The following is a 17,522-nucleotide window of genomic DNA, read 5'->3' as shown; positions in this document are numbered from 1 at the left end:
CCCAGATATCTTCCCTCGGTAACTGTCATTATTATGTTACATTTATTGATGATGCAACTAGAAAAGTATGGGTTTATTTCCTTAGACAAAAATCTGATGTATTTCAAACTTTTAAGAAATGGAAATGCTTGGTTGAAAATGAGACTGGTAAGAAATTAAAATGTCTCAGATCTGATAATGGTGGTGAGTATTGCAGTCATGAATTTGAAGATTATTGCTCCACTAATGGTATTCATAGACAAAATTTTTTTCCAAGGACTCCATAGGAAAATGGAGTGGCTGAACGCATGAACAGGACTATAATGGAGCGCGCAAGGAGCATGAGGTTGCATGTTGGGTTGCCCTTACACATGTGGGCGGAGGCTATCAATACTACAGTATATTTGATTAATAGAGGTCCCTCTACTTCTTTGGGTTATGGTATTCCAGAGGAAGCATGGACTGGTCAGAAGGTGAGTTATTCTTTTCTCAAGACCTTTGGTTGTGAAGCTTTTGCTCATATAGACTCTGAAAATAGAACCAAGCTAGAAGCTAAATCAAAGAAATGTGTCTTTTTTGGATATGGCATTAATGAATTTGGTTATAGGCTTTGGGATTTTGAAAATCTTAAAATTATTAGAAATCAAGATGTCATATTCAATGAGAAAGTGTTGTACAAAGATCTGTTGCAACAACATGAGAAGAAAGAAGATGATTATATAGTGCTACATGATACTCCAAAAGCTAATGTTCTAGCCATTCCTCATGATGTGCAACAACTGCAACAACAAATACCACACACACCAGTGAATGTTAGACAGTCAACAAGGAAAATTAGACCTCCACAAAGGTTTTCTCCCTCTTTGTATTCTATTTTACTTACTGATGCTGGTGAACCTGAAAGTTATGATGAAGCTATGCAGGTCGATACTAAGATTCAGTGGGAGTTTGCAATGAAAGATGAAATGGACTCTTTGCTGAAAAATAAGACACAGGATTTGTGCAAGTTGCCTGCAGGTAAAAAGGCTTTACAGAATAAATGGGTTTACAGGTTGAAAGAAGAGGAAGGAGGTAAGAAAAGATTTAAGGCCAGGTTAGTTGTAAAAGGATTTGCACAGAAAAAGGGAATTGATTTTGATGAGATATTTTCTCCTTTTGTTAAAATGACTTCTATTCGTACTATTTTAAGTCTTGTGGCTACTGAAGATTTGCATTTAGAGCAGATGGATGTTAAAACAACCTTTCTTCATGGTGATTTGGATGAAGAAATATATATGGCTTAGCCACAGGGTTTTGAGGTCAAAGGTAAGGAGAACTTAGTGTGCAAATTGAAGAAAATTTTATATGGCTTGAAGCAAGCACCTCAGCAATGGTATCTGAAATTTGACAGTTTTATGCATGAGCATGGATATAATAGGTGTCATTTAGATTACTGTCTTTATTTTAAGAGGTTGGATGATGATAGCTACATTATTTTATGTTTATATGTTGATGATATGCTTGTAGCTAGGTCTAACATGGATCATATTAAGGGGCTGAAATGCCAATTAGCACATGCATTTGCTATGAAGGATTTGGGGGTAGCAAAAAAAATCCTTGGTATGAAGATTTATAGAGATAGGAAGAACAGAACATTGGTGCTATCTCAAGCTGATTATGTTGAGAAGGTGTTGCAACGTTTCTCTATGGAGAATGCTAAAGCTATCAGCACACCTTTACCTGGTCATTTGAAATTGACTAAGGAGATGTGTCCCAAGACACAGGAAGAGGAGGATAAGATGTCCAAGGTACCCTATGCTTCAACTGTAGGAAGTTTGATGGATGCTATGGTATGCACTAGGCCCGATATTGCACATGCAGTGGGAGTCGTTAGCAGGTATATGAGTCATCCAAGATTTGAGCATTGGAATGTTGTCAAGTGGATTCTCAGATATTTGAGAGGAACATCCAATAAGTGTTTATAGTTTGGGGGCTCTACTACTAATTTACAGGGCTATGTTGACTCAGATTTGGCTAGGGATATTGATACCAGGTGGAGTACTACAGGTTATGTCTTTACTGTTGGTGGGGCAGCCGTGAGCTAGGTTTCTAGGTTACAGAAGATTAATGCTCTCTCCACTACAGAGGTAGAGTATGTTGCTGCTATAGAGGCAGCCAAACAAATGATATGGCTTCAATTCTTCTTGGAAGAATTGGGACATCCTCAGAAGAATAATTATTTGTTCACAGATAGTCAGAGTGCCATTTATCTTGCTAAGAATTCAGCTCTGCATTCTAAGACCAAACACATATAGTTGCAATACCATTTCATTTGGTCAGTTTTGGAGGATGGACAGTTAAAGCTGGAGAAGATACATACCAATGAAAATCCAGCAGATATGTTGACAAAGGTTGTAACAAGGGAGAATTTGAACTCCTCTTCAGCTTTGGTTGGTCTTTTAGACTGAACATGAATAAAATAACTGTAGAGTCCAGGATGGTTTGATTTAGTGGGAGCCCCATGTGGTAGTGGTATTGCTATAGGATCAGTCTCTAAGTGGGAGATTGTTGTTTAGTGTGGAGCCTGATCAGTCCCCAAGTGGGAGATTGTTAGATTGTGGTGACTGATCAGGAAAGTACTGTACATACATATTATGGCCGACATATGGGTGACATGTTATAACCCTAAAGCGGTTTAATACTTGTATAAAATAGCTTAGGGTTGGGTATTTTTCATAATGTTGTGATACGAAATTGGTTCTTGTGGTAGTATTGAGTTGTAAGGGATTACAGTTTGTAATCAGGTTGTAATCACTGGATTGTAATAAGATCGAACTTGTTGTTTGGTGGACGTAGCCCAGGGATTGGGTGAACCACGTTAAATCTTGGTGCCTTCTGTTCATTTTTGTGTGTTCTATTATTTTCTGTTATTGGTTATATTTGCATGTAGTTTTTATTTCTGTCCGTGGTTTATCCTAACAAAGAGAACCCCTCAGCAAGAACATCTAGAGCCACAAGAAGAACATGAGGATTTAGCATTACCTCCTCAAGATAATCGACTAGAGATATCTTCTATTCTAATTGAGGATACTAGGGAAGTCAAAATCGGTTCTTCAGAGATCCCTAGGCTTGTTCACATTGCTGCATCCCTATCACAAGACCAAGCTGATCTCCTCTTTGAGGTCTTAAGAGAGAACATTGGCCAATTTGCATGGTCATATCAGGACATGTCAGGGCTTGATCCAAAGCTTGTAGTTCATCATCTTGTAGTCAATCCATAGATCAAGCCTGTCAGACAAAAGCTTAGAATAATGCACCCCAAGGTGGCATTACTGGTCAAAGCTGAGTTAGAAAGAATGTTAGCTGCTAAGGTTATTCGACCTATCGACTATTCAGAGTGGATCTCCAACATGGTCTCCATCACTAAGCCTTCTGGTGACATTAGAATCTGCACCAATTTTAGAGATCTTAACAAAGCTTTTCCAAAAGATGATTTTCCTTTGCCCAACATAGATATGATTTAGATCTTACAGCTGGACATGAAATTTTGTCCCTCATGGATGGATTTTTTGGGTATAATCAAATCAAGATTGTAGAAGAGGATCAGCATAAGACAACATTCACTACCCCTTGGGGAACCTTTTGCTACAACATGATGCCTTTTGGCCTAAAGAATGCTGGGGCTACCTATCAAAGAGCTATGACAGCCATTTTTCATGATCTCATCCATAGCATTTTGGAGGATTATGTGGATGATATCTTGGTCAAGTCTCATACCTTCATGGACCATCTTTCTAACCTGGATAAAGTCTTTGATAGGTTAGCCAAATATCATCTCATGCTGAATCCCAAGAAATGTGTCTTTGGGATCACATTTGGCAAGCTTCTAGGCTTTATAGTTTCTAAATGAGGTATAGAGATCGACCCCAAGAAGGTCAAGGCTATTTTAGACATGGCTCCTCCCCAGACACTGCGATAGCTTCGTTCTCTTCAGGGAAAGCTTCAATCTATTTGGCGCTTCATCTCCCAGCTTGTAGATAAGTGTACACCATTTTCACATTTACTAAAGAAGGATGAGAACTTCAAGTGGGATCCTTTATGTCAGCGCAGCTTCGACCATCTCAAGTAGTATCTCATCAATCCCCCTATCTTGGTTCCACTAGTTCCTGGTCGTCCCCTTATTTTGTACATATTAGCAACACCTACTACTCTAGGGGCACTTCTAGCACAACTCGATGATTACAGAAGAGAAAGAGCCATCTACTACATTAGTAGAACCCTAGTTGGTTATGAACTCAATTACACTCCTATGAAAAAAGCTTGTTTGGCAATTGTTTTCTCAACTCAAATGCTTCACCATTACATGCTAAGTCATACCATCCAACTAGTCTCCAAGATTGACCCTCTCAAGTATATGCTCTCCAAAACAGCACCTACAGGGCTTTTGGCCAAATGGGTTATGCTCCTTAGTGAATTTGACATCCAATATGTGGACAGAAAGACAATCAAAGGGCAAGCTATAGCAGATCACCTAGCTGATGCACCTCTAATAGATGCTTATCCGTTGATCACAAAATTTCTAGATGAGCATATCTGTCTAATTGAAGAACCCCCATGGAAACTTTATTTTGATGGCTCATACACATCTCATGGATCAGGGGCAAGAATATTTTTGGTCACACTTCAAGGAGATTACATTCCAAAAGCCTTCAAGCTACAATTCCCTAGCACCAACAATATAGCTGAATATGAGGCCCTCATAGTAGGATTAAAATAGCTGCAGAATGGAACATTGCTGAGCTACAAATCTTTGGCGATTCTCAGCTCATCATCAAGCAAGCCCTAAATGAATATCAAACCAAAGATGAAAAGCTATATTACCCTATAAAGAGCTAGTTGATCAGCTAACCCAACATTTTACAAGGCTTCAGTTTACACAAGTGCCTTGAATACAGAACAAAGTAGCAGATGTTATGGCTACTATAGGCTCGCTCTTGGAAATTCCCCAAGCAACAACACAGTATGAGTTTTTAGTGGAGCAGCTCCTTACACCCGCCAATGTGAATGAGGATTCAAACTGTGTTTGTATCTTGGTTGGTCCCCAATCCCCTTGGTACCATGAGATTCACGCTTACCTTAATGATGGTATCATATCCCCTCACCTCACACGTACCCAATTCCAGAACCTCATCCAAAAATCATCCCGCTATGTTATCATAGCCAATACCCTATATCGTCGGGGTTATCATGATACTCTCTCTCAATGTTTAGACCAAAATGAGGCCGCGATGGTGTTAAAGGAAGTAAACTTTGGACTTTGTGGTGCCCACACGAGTGGTATTGTCCTAGCATGAAAAATCCTTAGAGCAGGCTACTATTGGCCTACCATTGAAGAAGACTCCTGTGACTTTGTCAGAAAGTGTCTCCCATGTCAGCAGCATGCAAATCTTGTGCACACTCCAGCACAGGATCTACAGCCTATTGCACTACCTTGGCCTTTCGCATGTTGGGGCCTTGATCTAGTTGGAACTTTCACACCTCTCTCATTTGATGGACATAAATGGATAATAATAGCTACAAACTATTTCACTAAATGGGTGGAAGCAGTCCCCCTAGTCTCAGCTACAGGAGTTCAGGTCTCCAAGTTCATCTTGTACCACATTGTTTGCCGCTTCGGCATCCCAACCACCATCTTCACCGACCAGAGAGGTAACTTTGAAAATATCAACATGGAAGAATTATGAACTTCCCTCCACATCCATCACCGCTTTTCTAGCCCATATTTCCCACAAGGTAATGACCAGGCAGAGGCAACTAACAAAACCCTCCTCAAAATCCTAAAGAAAGTTGTCAATGATTCCGGTCGTGATTGGCACCTACAAATAAATCTAGCCCTATGAGCCTATCGAACTTCCTTTCGTACATCCACAGACACAACTCCATACTCCCTAGTCTATGGTGCCGAAGCAGTACTACCTATAGAGGTTGAACTTCCTTCCTTGCGCATATCTTTGCAAGGGAAAATATCAGATGAAGAATATAGAGTAGCTCGGCTCACCCAGCTAGATCTCTTAGATGAGAAGCGACAACAAGCCTATGATCATCTCATAGTCTATCAAACTCATCTCAAAAAGAATTTCAACAAGAAGGTGCTTCCACGATACTTTCAGCTAGGTGACATGGTCCTCAAAGAAAACATGAAAGTCCAAGCAGATTGAGAAAAGAAAGGCAAGTTTGAACCTACATGGCTTGGTCCTTATGTTGTCACTGCTTCCTTTGGCTCCGGAGCCTATCAGCTATCTACACCAGAAGGAGAACTCTTGAATGATCCTACTAACATCATTCATCTCAAGAAGTTCTATGCTTGAAGATCCTTGGTATACCCATCTTTTGAAAAATACAAAAAAAGCAAAAATAGTAAAGAGAAATAAGTGTCCAATGGTGAAAACTTGGCAATTCAAGCGCCTTGGATAGGTACCTTGGTGAAAACCTGGTAATTTAGGCACCTTGTGTACTAAGACTAATTGATTATCTATCACTATCCTATCCCTCATCCATTCATCCACCATCCCATAAAACACCTACTTGTTCCCTTGGTGTTCCAACCAAATATCCAAAATCTAATGGAGCTTGTAAATACCTCCTGTACAACTTGTAAAATCTTGTACCTCAACTTGTAAAATCTTGTACCAAAGCTTGTATTATACCTTGTAAATATTGTACCATACCTTGTATATCTGAATCTTGTCCAAAGTTTGTACCATATTCCAACCTATAAATAATCTTATATCCTAGTTTGTATACTATCACGTGCACACACAAAACCCCATTTTCACTTAAGCTTTTCACAAACCATCTACCTATCCACTTATCACCTATTATAGACATCCCATCCTTCACCCAAATTTCCATCTCACAAAAACCAAAACATGAACAAACTTGTACATTTGTAACATATCTTGGTCCATCAGTTTTTACATTCTCTTTAGCTTAGTACCATTGTATCTATCCAACGTTCATGTCAGTTCATCCTTGATCAGCATCTTGCACCCATCGCACATCTTGGTTAGCTATTCCAATGCATCCTTTAGATAGATTTCCTGTCACCAAAGTATTATCTTTCTTAGTTCAGCTTGCCAAACGGATCACTCATTCAAATCCACTAGCTTAGGTGGTCTTCGATAGGTCCTTGTGGGATATAGCTTTCCTCATGTCTGATCTTGGTCCATTAGTACCTCGTTCTACCCATCTCATTGGCAAATAGTTCTCTTTTGGATTTTTTCTTTCTTTTGATTTGGACTCTTCCCTGTTGGGTCTTGAAATATCTTCTCCAAGCAATCTCCTTGTTCCCTCCTCAAGGTTGCCACAATCTTCCATATCATGGTATACTGTGAATGGGGCAATCAGAGCGTAAGGTCTTGATCATGTCTTTTGCTTGTTTTCTTTTTTGCTTGTGGGTTACCCAGTGTTCTTTCCACACTGCTTCCTCTAGGATTCATGTGTGATACTGGGGCAATCCTTGCATGTTTGTTTTGAGTCAGTTCATCAGTCCTCTAGAAAGTTGGTGAAAATCTAGTACTCAACCTAGTACTCAATCTAGTACCAACAGTCCTATAGCAAATCTAGTACTCAACTACATGGTGGTACTTCTCTTTGAAGTATCCCCCCGCTCAAAAAGCTTCAATGGTTTCCCTTCATCTCCATTATCCCCCATCCATATCCAGCATCTATCTCTCCTACCCCAGCTTGTGCAATCGTATCTCTCAGAATCAATCATCACTCTTAGCTTTAGGGATCCACAATCCTAGTCTTAGGGATCCACCAATCCAAATCAATCCACCAAGCCTCATCTTTCAAGATCCACAATCCTAGTCCTAGGGACCTCCGAAACCCATCTTCCGCCAATCTGACTCTTTGAAATCTGGTTGTATCAGCTTTTATTTAATCCCCTCATCCATCTCCCCATCCTAGATTCCTTTTATAGTGCTCCGCTCCTTCATCCTCTGCAATCCCTGAGATCTTAAGCTTGCTTCCTCTTGTGCCTCTGATTCTCCATTTATCATTCTCCCGTAGTGAGAGTTTGAGCTAACTAAGCCTCTTCTCTTAAGCCAATCTAAGTCTTCTTGCTCATCTTGAATTCTTGTACTTTTCAAAAAGCCATCGAGCTGTAGTGCCTGCCCCTAAGTTGCATTTCTGTCATCCTTGCCAAACTCTTTTAGGCAAATTTTATGTTTGATGATTAGTATTATTATTTTAGAGATTATCAGATGTTGTTTTACACTCAGTTTCTTATATGATGAGATTACTTGGTACTCTATATTTCATGCATGTATGATGATTATTCAATATTTTTAGTTATCGATGATGATTAGTTAGATGGTTTATTATCACATCTGCTTTCTTATGGATACTTACCCCATACTGCATGTGTATGGTGCACATGTTTGTTTTCTTTATGAATGGTGTTTTTGATGTGGTTAAGGAAGGGAGTCGTAGTCACCTGCTAGTCGGGATCTACACGATGCACCACTTCCTGCCATTGCCTATTTAGCTTAGAATATTGTGTTTGTACATGTGTGGATTTTATGCAGATTGCAAGTACCGGGTATCGACTTCCCTGAATTGCCAGGATGAACGTACCCTATCGCATTATCTAAATGGTAAGAGAGGGGAGATAAACTCTTAAGTCCAAATCCTAAACCCTTTAGCCAATTGTCCTAATTGATAATTATGACAAGTATCTTAGTTAAGTACCCTCCGAATGCATCAAATGATGTAATTTCATGATTATAACCCTTTTGTTTGATTTAGTATGTGTTTTTCTATGATGGGTTTTCGTATGTTGCCTTATGAGTCCTTGATGTATTTTCTATTAATTAAGTCTAATTAAAAAGATTAATGAATGGTTTAATTTAATGGAGAATTAATATGATGTTTTAAATATTTAATTAATTGAGAAATTAATTAAATGAGAAGAATTTAATTTGGAGATAAAAGTTTAAGGATAATTTAGAACATGATAATATTTATTTAATTTAATAATAATATATTTAGAGTTCTTTTTTAAATAAATGTTAAATATTGTTAATTGAATTAATAAATATTTTATCAATTAAAGTTTCTAAAATAAATTAAAAGTGGAAAAGATATTAAATTATTAAAGGTTTCTAGATCACATGATCTAAGCATGAGTTTAAATGTGAGAAATTAATTAAAAGATAAAATAATAAAAAATAATAATAATGTTATTTTTAATTTCATAAAGTGCACATGAGAATAAAGAAATTGATTAATTTTTAAAAATAGAAGTCAAGTGGAATATTAAATAAAGTTATTTAATAATTCAACCTAATGTGCATTAAAAAGATAAAGCAAAGATTAATACAAGTTATTTTAGAGTTAACTCAATGGAGCAAGGAGTTCTCTTGGGTGAATGCACAATTAGTGCCCCGATTTGAGGAGAAAACTCCTTATCACAACTTTGGGGTTCATTTTTGGGGGACATGAATTTGGACGGGAATTTTTGGGAGACAACTTTTGGAAGCAAATTTTAGAAGGCGAATTTCAAAGAAAGATTCTCGGAAGAAGGTTATTGAAGAGGAGCAAATTCTCTTGCAGTTCCTGGGGATTGCATAATAGCATCAAGATCAGGTAGGGTCTTGTGTTTTGATCATCGATTAAATACATAATTATTCTTTCCTGTCTTCTTCATGCTTGTGGATTGTATATTCAAATTCTTTGTAATGAAAGATTAAATTTTTCAATATTGTAAATCATTAAATGCTTGTCAATATATTCGGCATACATTAAAATTAGAAGAGTGATCAGGAATTTTTATTTGATAGATTAGTGAAATCTGAATTTAATTGGGGAAGGGTTAAATGCTAAACTTATAAATGAAAATTGTGGATTGAAATTTTCAATGGTTAATATTATTTTTTTCTATCAGAGTATATTTGTGAATGTTAAAAAAAATAATAATAAAAAAATAAAAGTTAAATACATTATACCCTGGTTAGGAGAGAATTGTTTTAAAACATATAATATAATTCTTAAATAAATTATTTTAAAGCATATTTGATAACTCTTAAGTGAATTATTAAAAAATATATATATTTCATAAACTTCAAATCAAAATGAAATAATACATTTTTATTATAAAATAAAAATTATAATATAAAATTTGGGGTGGGCGAGGCCACCAACCCCCACCCCCCACTTACCTTTTTTATTTGGCAGAGCGTTGCCTGCAAATTCGCAGAGTGCAGTACCTACGAATTATGATGTGGTCACACAGCTATATTAATAAGCCGATGACCTGCGATCCTATTAAATCGCATATGCTTTGTGAAGTATGTTAAAGTTATATATATATATATATATATATATATATATATATATAAAATGAAGTTTATTTTAAATTTAATTATTAATAGATTTAATAAAAGTTTTAGTTAATGATTAATAAAAACTTTTAATTGAATATTAATTTAGCTATTATAAATTTAATTAATAGTTATTGACCATATTTATATTAAGATTGTAATAATATTGATAATTAGTATTTTATTAATAATATTTATTTTACTTTTTTATTATTTAATAATAGTTATATTATTAAGTTAATTTTATTAATTATTAATAACGGATAATTGTTGAGAGATTAATATAAGTCTTTAGTTGGATAATCATTAAATAATTTAATTAAAAATTTGTTAATTAAATTTAATTAATGATGAATATAGTTAAAATTAAAATTGTAAGTTATCTTAATATTATTTTAATAATATTTTTTAGATTGGAACTACTTATTTATTTTGATAAGTAACTTGCATTTAGATCATTTTAGAAAATTGATTTAAAGTCAAAAAGTATAATTCTAGTTTCATTCGAACAAGTAAATGGGTCAACTTGTAGGGTAATCTAGAAATCTTTTGAACTAGAATCATACCTTGAAATTAAAACTGAAACGTTACATTAACTCGACAATATATATTATCAACCAAACCCAATAGTGAGACTATGATGTTTTTTTTTCATATATTGTTTATGCTTTGAGAGTTATGGTGTTGGTTTAGCGTTGACCAGTCTTAGGATGTTACCAGAGGCTCGGGGTGATGTGAATGTGATGATATGATGATTTGATCTCGATCTTTTACCCAACCATGGTAATGTGATGGTATGCTCTATGACATGGATGTTTTTCTGTTTGTTATTGCTTTCCAATTTCCTTGTGTGAAGCTGACGTGTACGTATTTGAGTTACCTAACTTAACCATTTTTGGGTCATCGATCAGTTATATATATTTGATTTTCCTTCCTGTCGCTTTGAGAGGATTGAGGTGTTTTAGTGATTTGTTCTTGATGATGTCATGTTGTGACATGTTTTGACTTGACCATTCTAGAGTCTTTGATCAGTATTGTGATCTATTATTGGGATACCTATTGGTTGCTCGTTGGAGAACCATTAGATATTGTGACTTATCATTGATGCCTTTAGTTGCTGATAGAGAACTGTTGTGATCATTATGATTATCATTTCATGCTTTCTAGTCACTTGTATAGGGCTGAGGTGATATTTTGTGTTTTGTGATTTCATGAGCCTAGGGTAGGTTATCTATGTGTAGTGTCGGGAAGTGGCTTGCAATGAGGGATGAGAGACCCGAAGTGGCTCTGGGCATGACTCATTGTAAGTTGTTTGTTTTAATAAGTGAAAACATCTCACCTAAATACTGACTTAAATGAACCTAATAAGATAATTGTATGTTCTCTCCCATTCCTTGAGTGCTAGTACAGGCTAGGATGGGGTAGAGAGAATGCTTGGTTACGACCTTGCATTCCGTAGTATGCCTCGTTAGTATGAGAGGATACTAGTGGCCACAGGATCACAGGGGACCCAGGATTTCTAAGGGATTGCTCGGGTAACTTCCAACGTGACTTTTGCGATGACACTTTCCTGCTTGCATAGTAGGTTTCCTACGTGTCTTTGTGTGCCTCTGGGTCTAGATGTCTATCTATGTTGGAACCTTTGAGTTAGTGTACTTTTAGGATTTCCCAGACTTAGAGAGTACTTGTGTTTTGTGTTTGATACCTTGTTTGGGACTTGAGACTATCTCCTCAGCGTGGTGGGAGTAGACTATTTAGGTTCCACGTGGTCAGGTGGTAGTGCTTTTTACTCTTACCATTGAGATCCGTCCGTGGTCACTGTGGCTGGAGCTTTCTTGGTTGGCATTTACTTTCATTCTTTTCATGGATTATTATGATGGATGGTTAGATTTTATTATGGACGTATGAATGTATCATGTATATTATTAGTTTTATTTATTTTACTGTACTTTGCATCATGGATTTGAGGAGGATGTATCTTTATTTTTATATATGTATATTCTTTTAAGCCTTTCATACCCTGTGACATGTACAATGGATGACTGAGCATTCCAAATTAATTTGCCAAGAGGCATTCAGAACAAATGTATATTGTGGACATTGGACTCTATTATTATTCTTTCATGTGGATGTGGTAGTTGTTAGACTTAGAATTAATTAAATTTAAAAGTGACTCAACGTCTTGGGATCCTTAAAGAATGTAACCTGTTATGTATGTTTGTTGATGATTATATGTTATTGCTTCCGCTACTATGTGTTTGATGTGTATGTTATACATTCTTACTTTACAAAAAAAAAAATGTTTAGCAAACGTAGTAAAACTTTAGGTTTATTCTTTTGGATCTCTTCACGGGGTGTTACATATGGTATCAGAGCCCGAGTTTCTACATTGGGAACTCTGGGTATATTGGAATGCCACTAGTGTTAACTAGTTGAACTGAAACAAGATGTAAACTATTAGTTGCATATTTTTCATACTTCAACACTTAGACTTCAAAACTGAAATTATACTTAAACTGAAATTATAGGCAAACTGAAAATTGAAACTATCTTGTTTGCAAAACATGTGTGTTTTATCTATGTGTTTTAGTAGTATGTTTCATGGTTATTATAGCATCTTTTTTCTTGGATATTATTGTAGGATGGTATCTGGGACGAGGTCTTCCATTAGAGGTCGTGGTAGAGGGTGTGGATGAGGTAGAGCTATCAGTGTTCATGAGTCTATCCACAAGAGCCCCATTTAGGAAGAGAATAGGGCAGAGCATGTCAGTGAACATCAGGAAGAGAACCATAGAGAGGAGCATGTTGACTCGGAGGAGGTTGACATTAGGCAAATGATGCGAACCATCATTGAACGCCTACCTCCTGTTCATGATTAGGATAGAGCACATCGTGCAGGACATGAGCATAGACCTAGGTCTAGAAGCCCTCTGAGGGATCGACATAGATCCATTATATCTTCATAGATGAAGGATCTTCAGAGGTCCAAGGTCAAGCCCTTTAACGAGAAAGGTTCTAGATATGTAGCTGAGCAGTGGCTTATTGCCCTTGACAGGATTTTTGCTATGCAGGACTTTGACAGCAATGTCAAAGCAAGGTTTCTTATCACCAACTTAGAGTTCTTTGGGGCCACTTGGTGGACAATTGAGGAAAAGAAGTTGGGCTTAACCATGAACAGTGCCACATGGGAGTTATTCTTAGAGAGCTTCCGTGAGCAATTCCTACCAGAGGAATGGAAGCAGTATAGAGCAGATGAGTTCCATAACCTGAGACAGTACACTATGACCGTTATAGAGTATGAGCGCAAGTTATTTGAGCTCATGCCCTTTTCAAGATTCAGTGACAACCCAACATAGTTGGCACAACATTTCATTAGAGGTTTGAACAACCGTTTAATTGTGGGTGTTAAGGTGTTTGAACCTAAAACCCTCATAGATGCAGTACATCGAGCCATCCTTGTAGAGCAGAGTGTGAACTTAGGACATGGGGGTTTTGTAGGGGCACCTTCAGCATCAAGATCGAAGGGTGGTCAGGGAGCAAGTGGCAATAGGAAACCTCCTTCTGAGGATAATCAACGGCAAGAAGGAACTTATCCTCCCGCACAGAGTCGTGGTGGTGGTTCCAATGCTAGGAACAATCACAAGAATCATCACAACAAGCCCAACCAATATGATCGGCCATCTCAGAGTGTTCAGTCTTATCCTAGTGGGGGTAGTTTTCAGTCCAGTGCACCCAGAGTTCAGAAGAGCTTCGATGGAGAGTGTTTCACATGTGGACAATGTGGACACAAATCATCTCATTGTGCTCAAAGGAAACCACAGTTCTCAGGCTAGGGACCCGCAGCTTCAGAACCTATAGTTGGTGTCATGGGTAGATCCCAGAGAGTGTACTCAGTGGAGTCTTATCCGCCTACAGGGGGAAAGGGTCCAATGGGACCTGCACAATGAGTCCTTAGCTTTTCTATTCTTGTAGGCTTCCAGGAGTAAGCCTAAGTCTAGGGGGGGTGGATGTAGTGCCTGCCCCTAAGTCGCATTTCTGTCATCCTTGCCAAACTCTTTTAGGCCAATTTTATGTTTGATGATTAGTACTATTATTTTAAGGATTATCAGATGTTGTTTTACACTCAATTTATTATATGATGAGATTACTTGGTACTCTATATTTCATGCGTGTATGATGATTATTCAATATTTTTAGTTATCGATGATGATTAGTTAGATGGTTTATTATCACATGTGCTTTCTTATGGATACTTACACCATACTACATGTGTATGGTGCATGTGTTTGTTTTCTTTATGAATGGTGTTTTTGATGTGGTTAAGGAAGAGAGTCGTAGTCACCTACTAGTCGGGATCTACACGATGCACCACTTCCTGCCATTGTCTGTTTAGCTTAGAATATTTTGTTTGTACATGCATGGATTTTATGCAGATTGTAGGTACCAGTTATCGACTTCCCTAAATTGTCAAGATGAGCATACCCTATCGCATTATCTCAATGGTAAGAGAGGGGAGATAAACTCTTAAGTCCAAATCCTAAACCCTTTAGCCAATTGTCCTAATTGATAATTAGGACAAGTATCTGAGTTAAGTACCCTCTGAATGCATCAAATGATATAATTTTGTGATTATAACCCTTTTGTTTGATTTAGTATGTGTTTTTGTATGATGGGTTTTCATATGTTGCCTTATGAGTCCTTGATGCATTTTCTATTAATTAAGTCTAATTAAAAAGATTAATGAATGATTTAATTTAATGGAGGATTAATATGATGTCTTTAATATTTAATTAATTGAGAAATTAATTAAATAAGAAGAATATAATTTGGAGATAAAATTTTAAGGATAATTTAGAACATGATAATATTTATTTAATTTAATAATAATATGTTTAGAGTTCTTTTTTAAATAAATGTTAAATATTATTAATTGAATTAATAAATATTTTATCAATTAAAGTTTCTAAAATAAATTAAAAGTGGAAAAGATATTAAATTATTAAAGGTTTCTAGATCGCATGATCTAAGCATGAGTTTAAATATGAGAAATTAATTAAAAGATTAAAATAATAATAATAATAATAATGTTATTTTTAATTTCATAAAGTGCACATGAGATTAAAGTAATTGATTAATTTAAAATAGAATTCAAGTGGAATATTAAATAAAGTTATTTAATAATTCAACTTAATGTGCATTAAAAAGATAAAGCAAAGATTAATACAAGTTATGTTAGAGTTAACTCAGTGGAGCAAGGAGTCTTCTCAGGTGAATGCACAATTAGTGCCCCAATTTGAGGAGAAAACTCCTTATCACAACTTTGGGGTACATTTTTGGGGAACACGAATTTGGACGGGAATTTTTGGAAGACAACTTTTGGAAGCGAATTTCATAAGGCGAATTTCAAAGAAAGATTCTCGGAAGAAGGTTATTGAAGAGGAGAAAATTCTCTTACAATTCCTGGGGATTGCATAATAGCATCAGGATCAGGTAGGGTCTTGTGGTTTGATCATCGATTAAATACATAATTATCCTTTCCTGTCTTCTTCGTGCCTGTGGATTGTGTATCCAAATTCTTTGTGATGAAAGATTAAATATTTAAATATTGTAAATCATTAAATGCTTGTCAATATATTCCGCATACGTAAAAATTAGAAGAGTGATCAGGAATTCTTATTTGATAGATTAATGAAATATGAATTTAATTGGGGAAGGGTTAAATTCTAAACTTATAAATGAAAATTGTAGATTGAAATTTTGAATGGTTAATATTATTTTTTTCTATCAGAGTATATTTGTGAATCTTAAAATAATAATAATAATAATAATAATAATAATAATAATAATAAAATAAAAGTTAAATACATTATACCCTGGTTAGGAGAGAATTGTTTTAAAACATATAATATAATTCTTAAATAAATTATTTTAAAGCATATTTGATAACTCTTAAGTGAATTATTAAAAAATATATATATTTCATAAACTTCAAATAAAAATGAAATAATACATTTTTATTATAAAATAAAAATTATAATATAAAATTTGGGGTGGGCGGGGCCACCAACCCCCACCCCCCACTTACCTTTTTTATTTGGCAGAGCACTGCCTGCGAATTCACAGAGCGCAGTACCTGTGAATTATGATGTGGTCACACACCTATATTAATAAGCCGACGACCTGCGATCCTATTAAATCGCATATGCTTTGTGAAGTATGTTAAAGTTATATATATATATATATATATATATATATATATATATTAAATGAAGTTTATTTTAAATTTAATTATTAATAGATTTAATAAAAGTTTTAGTTAATGATTAATAAAAAGTTTTAATTTTATACTAATTTAGTTATTATAAATTTAATTAATAGTTATTGACCATATTTATATTAAGATTGTAATATTATTGATAATTAGTATTTTATTAATAATATTTGTTTTACTTTTTTATTATGTAATAATAGTTATATTATTTAGTTAATTTTATTAATTATTAATAACGGATAATTGTTGAGAGATTAATATAAGTATTTAGTTGGATAATCATTAAATAATTTAAGTTAATTTAATTAATGATGAATATAGTTAAAATTAAAATTGTAAGTTATCTTAATATTATTTTAATAATATTGTTTAGATTGGAACTACTTATTTATTTTGATAAGTAACTTGCATTTAGATCATTTTAGAAAATTGATTTAAAATCAAAAAGTATAATTCTAGTTTCATTCGAACAAGTAAATGGGTCAACCTGTAGGGTAATCTAGAAATCTTTTGAACTAGAATCATACCTTGAAATTAAAACTGAAATGTTACATTAACTCGACAATATATATTATCAACCAAACCCAATAGTGAGACTATGATGTTTTTCTTTCATATATTGTTTATGCTTTGAGTGTTATGTGGTTGGTTTAGCGTTGACTAGTCTTAGGATATTACTAGAGGCTCGGGGTTATGTGAATGTGATGATATGATGATTTGGTCTCGATCTTTTACCCAACCATGGTAATTTGATGGTATGCTCTATGATATGGATGTTTTTCTATTTGTTATTGCTTTCCAGTTTCCTTGTGTGAAGCTAAGGTGTACGTATTTGAGTTACCTAACTTAACCATTTTTGGGTCATCGATTAGTTATATATATATTTGATTTGCCTTCCAGTCGCTTTG

The sequence above is a fragment of the Cupressus sempervirens genome, chromosome 5 (genome assembly GCF_028749045.1).
Source record: "Cupressus sempervirens isolate cs-2001-9-10 chromosome 5, ASM2874904v1, whole genome shotgun sequence".
NCBI classification, from domain to species: domain Eukaryota; kingdom Viridiplantae; phylum Streptophyta; class Pinopsida; order Cupressales; family Cupressaceae; genus Cupressus; species Cupressus sempervirens.
This window is presented reverse-complemented; position numbering follows the sequence as displayed.